The sequence below is a fragment of the Malurus melanocephalus genome, unplaced genomic scaffold (genome assembly GCF_030028575.1).
Source record: "Malurus melanocephalus ecotype Western Australia unplaced genomic scaffold, MMel_1.1 scaffold_8, whole genome shotgun sequence".
Lineage (NCBI taxonomy): Eukaryota > Metazoa > Chordata > Aves > Passeriformes > Maluridae > Malurus > Malurus melanocephalus.
In genome coordinates this window covers 4,458,926-4,469,519 of record NW_026623240.1, presented here as the reverse complement: position 1 = coordinate 4,469,519, position 10,594 = coordinate 4,458,926, and the positions used below count along the sequence as shown (strand labels likewise).

The following is a 10,594-nucleotide window of genomic DNA, read 5'->3' as shown; positions in this document are numbered from 1 at the left end:
TTCTTCATTCTTGGGAATGCATAATATGACATGGTATCAAGTCACTGGATGATAAAGTGTGTAATGTACAACCTGGAGAGGTTGCTACACTCTTGAGTGAGTTTATTTGCTCCTCATAGTCCTATTTTAGCTCTGTGAGAAAAAGTCCTCCTCTATCCTTCATTATTTATTGGTTACCAAAATAAGTCTCACAACACAGRCTCTTTCAAATTAACCAAATCCCAAAGAATGGTAGGAAAATGTTCCATGGGAGAATGTGTACCCTAAGGCCTCTCCATTGATTTCAAATTCTGTTTCGAATGTTTCCTATGGTGTCTGCACGCCCAGACCATTGCAGCCGTATCAAGAAAGCGATGGCAAGCACTTTCAGAAAAGCCCTTTTGAAAGAGCTGTGTTTAACATATGTTTGTATGCCTGTGATCTATACAGCGATGATTTTCCACCCGTGACTGTAAAGAATTTCATGGACAACCTTTAATAAAGCCACAAATACAAGTACAAAGTACAAGTTCATGCATGTTTTCCATGCATTAAATTTCTTAAGGAATCCTATGGCTCTCCTGGAAAGCTATAAGAACGCATCAAAACCTGTGCTTTTTACAAGTCAGATCCATGTTGCATACTAAAATATACAGTTGGGGTTTTTTGTGAGAGTGAGCATTGCTCAGGACCCTGTAGGTACAGATGAACTTGGGATTTCAATACTTTTTTTTTATAAAATGCACTGTTTCTTTAATGATRAATTCCTCTGGTTTTCAGTGCCGTCATTGTTAATAACCACCATGTCTATAATCAATCTAAGAAAGGAGGAGTGAAGCATGTGGCTTGACTGCTTTGAAAATCATCTAATGATGCTATATGAGTCTCTYGGTTTAGCTTGGTAGTCCAACTGAAATGAGTGTCAGCTAGACAGACAGTACAGGAAAGGTGAAACACAGTCTTTCAGATAAGGAACTAATCTGTATTTCATGGTCCCCATCTTGTCTGGGAATATGAGCCCAGCACTTTGTGGGATCAAGTGACACTCCTAAACATAACACTGTTGAGCACAACTGGTCTGATTGGCTTAGCTGGACCAGTGTGGTAAAGGCAAAGTGAAACTGAGCAGCTTTGTGGCCCTTACCACTTTTACCATAAATGAGGTGCCTTTCCTAAGCAAGGGAAGCTCCAAGGGCTCACAGCATTTGAAACAAGTCCAGTTTAATTTAAATGTRGTACTGCATAAAGCATTACAATGAGATCAACAAAGTAAAAATGAGAAGAGCTAAAATCTTAACAAATTTATGAGTGCACTGTACAAATTAATACATATTCGTGCAAAGTATCCAGAAGAAAGAAATAAGTTTCCTCTAAAAGGATGTAGGTGTGGTTACTGCAGTTTACCAAGGAGATTAAAAAAAAAAAATCCTGTTGTTGTGTTTGAAGTAATAATTAGAGTCTGGCGTCAAGTTTGAATGATAACTATTACTTTCTTCACACAGATTTTCTAAGCTTGAGAGACCAGTTTTCAAAAGCTCTCTAGCAAAGCCATTATGTTACCAGCATTCCTTCGTCAGAAGGAACTGTAAAAGGTTGATCAGAAACACTCAGGGTGAGTCTTGTTTTTTTCAGAATCTTCTCAGGATTTGCCTTCAAAAATGAAAGTCAGCCTTTCTGACAGTAATCTTTCATAATTACAGCTGAAAATTATGCAGTTGGCAAATTCTCAACAGCCTTGGAGATTGGACCTAAAACATTCAAAGGACAAGCCTTTAAAATATTTCACACGTAGACAGCCAATATTGTCAATTAGAATACGTGCTTCTGTTCTTAAAGAAAACACCCATGCTATTTTTTTCACTGCTGATACAGGCTTGTATCTTACCGCATTGAATTTGATTTRGTTACTCCCAAAAAGAGTACTTCAGATTCCCATAGCATCCTGTCCCCAATAGCTTAATAGTGGAAAGGGTTCCAGTAAGTCTTGTACGTGTATGTGTGACACTATATAAAAAGAGAAACTTGTACCTGAAGAGCTCTGGTATTGTGAAACAAAGCCTTCAAAAGTGTTTAGCTCCCTGAAATATGATGACTCTCACATTTGATCTAGGATATGTAGGAGTGGTACAGACAAGATGTATGCCTATGGGTGGAGGGATAAARACTGTTTAATATTAACAGACCCAAACTATTTGTTTCCTTTCTTCTGTTGGTACCTTTCCAGTACACTACAGCAGGTCTGCTCCTAAATAATTTTTCTGAGTTTAATCTGTTATATTAGTCACAAGATTATCCTGGCTTCATGCTAAGCCTTTACCTRGGCTTAGTAACAAGGCTTTTCTCAAAACCTGGTGGAATGGTTTTCATCCTCAGTACATAGTTTGGTTTCTGCACACAGYCCTCTGCTATTGGAGGATAGGGAATGGATATATGCAGTGTCTTTTCCAAATCACAGTAGGTAGAAGCTTGCTTTGAGACTACACTGGAACATCYAATAGCCCCTGGAGTTTTAGGCAGTGGCTTTTAAAAATTCTTGGAAATGTAAGAAGTATGTAAAGGCCAGAGGGTTCAGGAAGCTAGCAGGAGTTTAACCAGCACCAAAACATGGGACAACAAAAAGAGTGAAGAGGGTTATCTGCTGCAGCTTGCTTTTCGAGATGAGAAAAATGGAAACAATTTATGAATGCAAACATGAAGGGGGCAGCAGTTTTAAAGAGTTTTGAACTGCAGAGTAGTGGAGTAAGTGCCTCTTCCTGAGGCAGAATAATGCCTAGAAATTCAACCAGTAGATGAGGGCACTGCTCTGACATCTTGCTGAAACAGCAGAGGTACTTGTTTTAATTTCTGCCAACAGGCTCAAAGGAATGAAAGATCCTGAGCCCAAAGGAAAGGAAATCACAGTGTCCCCCAAAGGATGGACTGCTTCCTGAAGAGAAGGGGCTAAGGACAGGCTGCTCTTCATGAAAAGCTGGAGGGGTGCCCAGAGAAACAACAGCATGTCCAATGGATGTGGTTAATCCTTGTCAGGGTGGCAGGCGGTTCCTAGGACTACTGAGCAAAACACAGCTGAAAGAACAAACCTTTTTAAAATATTAGTCTCAGCCTGGATAAAAGCCTGGAAAATTATATATTTGGTTGGTAAAAAAAGAGATCTGGAATGACATGCTGAAAATTCTCAACAAAGACCTGCAAAGACACTACAATAATCTGAGCAGTATATTCTACTTAAGCTTTAAAAAAGGTACAACATAATTTGGTCTTGATAAATAACTTTTGAGCAGGATCCAGAGCAGTTTTGTTGGGATCTCCAGCAATGCTATCACTCCATCTCTAAATGACTTTGTGGTTAGCATCATATCAACAATATCAACCCTGCAGGTTGTGTAACAAGCTAATGATGCAACAGTGAAGGATGAAGGTGGAGGTGCTGGTAGGATGACAAAGTCCCACCACACATATACAGTAAGAAATACTTGAGGTTARGTGAGGCTGCAGTCAAACACAAAACATTAAAACTGCTGTTTATTAAAAAACACAGAASCAATTAAACTGAATTTATATAAAATATCTAATTAACATATTAGAAAGCCTGATGTGACCTGGGTGATCTTCTAGTCTGATTTCAGCCATAATGGAGAGCAGATTTTCCTGAACTCATCCCTGTCCGAACTAGATTGTATCATTATAAGGGGTACATATATCTCTTGATATAAATATCAAGTGAAAATKTACCCTAATTCTTGGGAACCCACTCAATATTTAATTATGGATAACTATAAACTAAGATTGCAAGTCTTGTATCTTTGTCTGCCAGAGCTAAGGCATGGATTTTAAAATGAGTATTTACAACATGAATGGTACATAAAGGGGACCCATTAAATTTCTCTTTGATAAGCTAAATGGGTAGAACTCCTTGAGCCCCACATTAGAAGGGAGAGTATTCTTCAACCATGTCTCATCTCTGTTCTATGAAATCCTTCTAATTTTATATCGGTCTTTTTGAATTTAGGACCCAAACCCCAGATAACATTCCACCTTTCTCTGCATTGGTGCCGTAATAAATAAACTTCTTTATCATTTCTCAGTATTCACTTGCTTGGACAATAAGAGGTATTTTCCCCATTCTGGTCACCATGTCAGAGATGTAGCAACTGTGATCTGATAGTCACATCTCCCTTCCAGGGACTCTGCTTCCCAGCAAAGGACTTCCTRTGAGATTAGCTGGGCCCTTGTTCTTTCTAGAATATATTGTCTGCTTATTTATTTGTATAAGGCAAAAATGCTTTCACATTATTTTTGTAGAATAAGGTACAAAGGGATCTATCAGAGGTTACCACAAAGTATTTATGAAAGAGGAGACTGAGGACAGGACGCATGTCCTAAATCTCATACTGGCATTACAGTGAAGCTGAATGACAAAGGCCATGGTCAGGTGCATTGTCAGCTGATGGATACAATCCTGCAATAAGATTGAATGCTGTCATTTCTTTCCAGATATATCTAAAAGTCTCCTAGTGAAATAAAAAAACAGGCTTGAACCATTGAASCTAACTCTCTACTGCCAAAAGTAACCGTGCTGTGCCTTCTCTTTCATAAATAATTCCATGCAAACTTAGGGAAAATGGGAGGAAAATATGATCAATTTTGAAATATAGACAAAGGAAATATTATTTTATCTAATTTTTCCTTGTCAATTTCTACAGTAACTTCTACTGAAATGGTGCTTTTGATTCTGTCCTCTGTCTCCTACTGCAGAGAACAGAGACTGTCTCCAGCATCCATCTGCTTTGGGTAAAGCACCAAACTTGTTGAACCATGGCAACCAAGCAGAAGAGATCCCATGACAAAAGGTCCAATGTAAGACCAGATTTCACAATGAGTTTCATTTCTTGGTTCAGTCAAACCCTGTGCACCAGACAGGATTGGATCTGACAAGCTTCCACTGTAAAAGGATACAAAAGAGGCTGAAATCTAGGCCACAGTTAGAAATTATTCTTAGGAAGCTCTGTGGATTTCCTGGAGGGCAAGGTGTGGCTCTGTGCGTGGGAGGTGAACGCCAGTGTTTTTCTGTTACCAGTAATTAGGTGCAGCTTGAGTTTCAGTAATAAGGGCTACATATGCATGCTGGAAAAAAAAAGAGTTTATCTGACACTGGGATTATATGTTATGAGATAAATGTCTTACATTGCTTGTTATCTTTGTTATTTTGTGATTAGCACTTATAAATGTCCAAAAGCATGCTCATATTTTATCAACACATAAGAAAAAAATACAGTTACTGAGGGTTTTTAACATAAAAGAGAAAGAAATCCTGTAAATCTTCATATTATCCCACTAKTCTGTGTAATATTTTGGAACTACTTCTTGCATTGGCATTTGTTTTCATTAGCTTTAGTAATTTTGCTTTTGATATTGTTTGTGATCACTGCCAAATACAGAAATATGCTTTCCAGAAAGTTAGCCTGAGGTGAACACCCAGCATTGAAATATCAATCTTAAAAGATTTGATAAACCAATAAAGAAAGAAAATCTTATCGGAGAAGGGGCTTGGTAGCCTGAATAAAAGAACTACTGCAATTCTAATGACTATTCATCAAAATATAGCAATACAAACAGGGAAAAAAAACAACTGTAATGTAGCTAAAAATGCCTGTTAAATCATTGTAAGAGTCCATTTGCTCCACCAACAAAATCCCYATTCCTATAGTGCTCCCCACATTTATTTACATGGATGGGATTCATGTGTGCTCTTATTTGCATTTCTCAATCTCTACTTTTCATGATGCAGCCCTCCCTCAGATGATTAARTTACATTTTTCATTCCTAGCAATATTATCCTGCACTTAATTATTCTGAAAGGCACATTCTTCAAGTTAGCTCACCTTACTAAAGATTCTGGGAGCTCTGTGGGCTAATTTATTAGCATATATCACTTACTTCTGTTTCGTACTCAAGTATTATCTTACAAATTTGAAAAATAACTAKTATCTGTCACTAGCTATTTATAAATACTTCTCATTTTTAATAATGCCAAGTAAAAAATTATTCTGAYTATTTTTGCCGATTTGAAATGTACAGTGTATACTAAGAAACAAGTGTAATATAGCCAGACAATTAAATGTTTTAAATTGAGGAATATTTAAGCAATATAATTTGCTTACTCTCGATAAAATGCGTGTTGATATCACGGAGTTAAGAGTGATCTTCAAGGGGAGCAACAGTTTCACTTGACACCTTTTACTTTGTAACAAAGTAATTACCTTCTTTCAGTAGCAGCACCTACAAATTGTGTTGCAATGATTTCGGGCAAGGCAAAAATTCTTCTCCATCTGGGGGCAACTGGCATGCAGAAAAAGAAGTAAAATTATTGGCTATACCAAGTTCTGTTTGTTTCAGCTAAATTATTCCCCKACTGCACAAATATGCCTTAATATAAAATAACAGGAATTTAATAAATAAAATGAAAACATGAGGTAGCATATTCTGAAAAATATCTGCCTAGAAATGAATCATACTCTAATCTTGGATAGACTCTTTCTTTTTCCATACATGAAGGAATGTTTTATTAAGGCAGCCCAAGCTACGTGTAATTGCACTAGCAGAAAGATACAAGCATCAGTTTCTACGAAGAGAACCACACCTCTCAAGAAACACAAGTTTTTCTACATACCCACAAGGTTGATGAAATGCTGCCATTGATCTTCCCTTTTACGGGACAATTCTTTAGAAAAGGGTAGTGATCTCCTGAAGTAGCACAATGAATTCAGCAAAATATCAGGCTGGAAAAAATAGATGAGTCTTTGGTACTTTGCCATGGGTAACTATTGGATAAACTTCTCAGAAACTCTAAAAGCGTCAAAATAGAACTTTTTTGTCTATAGAATTTCCATTTAGGGAAATAATCCCGTTTTCTACACTAGACACTTGAAACTCTAGCAACCTCCATTATCTTCTTCTCATTTTTTTTCTTTAGCTAATATACAATTAATGCATTATCTAGTAGTTATTATCTACTGACTAACCAGAAGTGCTGACAGGCTTGTAGTAAATCAAACACCCAGTACTAGCCAGGCTGATCTGTCCAGATTAAGATAATGGCCAGCTGTGCCATCTTGATGAGCCCTGTGGGAAAAACTCATTGTAATGTTGGTTATAACTACATGTTTACTTCTGTGCTGACATCCATACATTAGGCAACTGTAAAGTAATTTTTTTAAAAACTCTAACAAATTGGAACTGGACATTTATATGCAGAAGACTATGGAATTTCCATCATTTTTAGGTAATACATTTGAAAGGTTTTTTTGCAAGAATACCACATAAAGTGCCTTTTTTTTCAAATCCTCTGCTTTGCATAATTCTTAGATTATTTAAATCTTGCTCAGTTGGGTTTCCAAAAGCATTGCTTCTTTTTCCTTCTCGCATGCACATCCACTCACACACATGTTTTGAGATGTTTGGCACAGACCATTTGAACCCATCACTGCTCTTTGCACAGTGTTTCAGAAAGAAGGTTCCACTATGAGCTGCTGCACTGTCAAGAAGAGCAGGAGGGGAGAGCCAGGGAACCACAGGTCTGTCAGCCTCACCTCCGTCCCCGGGATGACTCTGGAGCAAATACTGCAGGTTTACATTTCCTAAAAATTGAGGGACACAAAGGTGTCTGAGAACAGATGGTGCCATATGGCTTTGCCAAGGGCAGATCTTTGAAGGRAAGACTGGCTCAACAGAGGAGGAAGGGCAGTGCTTACTATTTACCTTGACATTAGGGAGGCCCTCAGCATGAACTCCCACAGTGTCCTTACAGTCAAATGGGTGAAATAAGGAGTGGAAAAATTAACAAAGTGGACAGATAATCAGCTTGGCTGTGCAGTGAAAAAGGTCTTGATCAGAAGTGCTAAGTCCACATAAAAAGGAGGCTGGTTGGTAATGGTGTTCCTCAGGGCCCTATACAGAATCAAAATCTCTTAATCTCCTTTTTAATGGCATTCTCAGCATGTTTAGATGTGATACCTTTTGTGGGTAGGGTGTCAGTCTTGGGAAGATAAAGCTGCTATTCAGAGGGGCCTTTGTTCTTTTTTACCAGTGTTTGCTTTCTTAAACCTAGGATATTTACACAAAAGCATGAAGATTGTGAAGAAACTCTAAAAAGCAAGAGCATTACAGAAAGAAAACTAAAAAGATTMATTTGGTCTCCTTATTTACCTATAGTAAACCAAACTCTTTTAGGCACTCCTTGTTTCTGCATTCCTCATTTKCTGGGTGGTGAACTTGATGTACCTGCAATCTGGTATCTCGAATGATTCTGAGGATGCTGACATAACTTGTGAATTTAATTGAATATAGTTGTGGTTTGGATGCATGATGCTAAATATTTGTAAAATGACYTTTGGGTGTCTTACACTGGGAATTCTAAATATGTTTGATAAATTTTGTTTTGACAATTTAATTTAATTTTCCMATCTGTAAAATTGACATCATGCCTTCTTTTCAATAAGCACCTTAATGTTTTTACACAGTTCAGATACTGAACTGTGTAAAAACAAAGAGTAAGAAAGAGCACCCAGAAAAGCATATGAAAATAATTTTGTGTTGCATTAYGGGATGAGGACAAGCATTGAGACCACATAGTAAGCTCTAGAGTTCTTCCTGAAGAGTTAGATAATACCCAACTTTATTGTACGTGATACCCATTTTATCCATTACAGAGATTGCCCTGGGTGACTGAAAACACTGAAATTAAAAGAYTGTAAACAAGATCCACTAAGGAATGCAAGCCTGAGAGTCTCAAATGAATGATCCTGAAAATTACCCACGCAGTCCTGCACAGGTACCTTGTAATTTCATGTTGCTCCCCTATGAAATGCACCCCTGCAGAAACAGCTCAGGATATGCCTAAGTCTGGGAACAGTGTGGAAAGAGCTCAGCAGTTTAGCATTTATTTTGCATTTACGTCAAGCAGTGTAAACAAGACTTTTCTACAGCAGAGGCCCCAGATGGCTTGGAGTAATAGATACCATGCACCATGGTCTTAGGCTCTCTACAAAACACAGTTGCAGGATTTCTCTCAGAAAGTGATGGTGTGGGTGTCCATCTTTCATAGGACTGCATGTTGTGGTGAGCCCATGCTCAGCTTGTTCCTTAGCTGAAGAGAGATGGACCCAAAGACAGATTCTCCTGCCAACAGAGCATCTCCCACCACTCTGACTATTCCACCCTGCTGAGACCACATTGTCCATTCTTCACTGTGCAAAAAGCCCCAAGAGAGCATCAGGCCAGGAGTGTAGAAGGAAGCAGACTTTTAGCCCAGGGATGAGGGCACACACACAGGGAAACTGGCGCTGGTTACAATCCATTCTAACTTGTTTTCTGCTGTGTAACTTTTTAAAGTCAACTACAGGGAGAATACTGTGACCTGGCCAGGAGTTGAATCTTCCTTCCTTTCAGGGGAGAGTGCCTCAGCCTACCTATTTGGTCCAGCATTATCTGGATCTTATTTGATACACAGCAGTAGCTTTGACTGGAAGAATGAAGACAATTCTCACCTCAGAAAAACCTGCAGGCTTGTGGTTTCACTGTTCCATTGACAGGCCAGATGATAATCTCCAGAGGCTGGAAAATCCCATCTTCCRTATCCTTCTTTAAATTTTCAATGACAAGTTAAGCAAAGCCACGATCACCAACTTGGCTACACAGTGCATGATATTAGGCAGTCCCTGGGAACACCTACAGAGAGAAGCTGTGAGCAGGAGCATGAGGGGCCTGCTAAGGATTGAGACGTGATCAAAGCTGTACAACTGCTCTGCAGTCTTGAGGCTGAGGTGCTTACAGGCACAGCAAAACCAGACCTTTGGGGTACCACCTCATTATCTACACGGCACTGTGAAGGGAAAGAGAACCAATTTTGAATGCAAGAACAAGGAGAGTGTGCTCACCTTCGCTGAGGACTGCTGCTGCCCATTGGTGATTATCTGTTTTAACAACAACCACAAAGAATTCTGGCCCACTGATTCAGAGGGGAATTGCTTTGCCATGTTAACAAGGCAGTGTAACTACAGTCAAAATTAATCCATTTAAAGCTYTTTGGTTTCTTTTTCAAGTGAAAAACAGCATTCKGTAGGAAGGAAGAAAGAAARAAAGAAGCCTAGCTCTCTTCTGACATAGACTGGTTTGGAGCATTGCATTTTCTGAAGCACTTTGTTCAGTATAAGGAATGTTGAAGACAAGTAGTATACCCTCTTGAACTTCAGGCAATGAAATTAAGAAAAACAAAACAGGAAAACAGAAATATGCTGGTTATTATATAAAAACAAATGAAACCCAAACCCAWCAACAAAAAAACAAACCAACAATAAAAGAGAAACAAGAAAACCCCACACCCCCCAAACAGTTCTCTAATAAATTATTGAATCCAGGGGTACCTTACCCTCTTTTCTAACCTCTTTCTGTGTTTTCTAACTTAATTTCCTTTTCTCAGATAAACTTTTGTCCTTTCAACTGAACCACAAAATATTTTTTCAATTGTTTGAAATGACAGGACAGAAAAAACCTAAACAGTGTTCTACTGATATGACTCAAAATGATGCCTCACTATTGAGGTGGGTCAATTTACAGA

The 10,594-nt window shown here is 38.4% G+C and overlaps 1 long non-coding RNA gene across 1 annotated transcript; it reads right to left on the bottom strand.

Annotated features, from left to right (window-relative positions):
- Nucleotides 1-1,307: 1,307 nt before the first annotated feature.
- LOC130578589 (uncharacterized) lies at nucleotides 1,308-6,923 on the bottom strand. The gene is made up of 3 exons (XR_008965902.1): nucleotides 6,650-6,923; nucleotides 6,240-6,318; nucleotides 1,308-5,103 (listed from the first exon to the last, which is right to left on the bottom strand). It is a non-coding gene; the product is annotated as an uncharacterized LOC130578589 (long non-coding RNA).
- Between the last annotated feature and the right edge of the window lie 3,671 nt (nucleotides 6,924-10,594).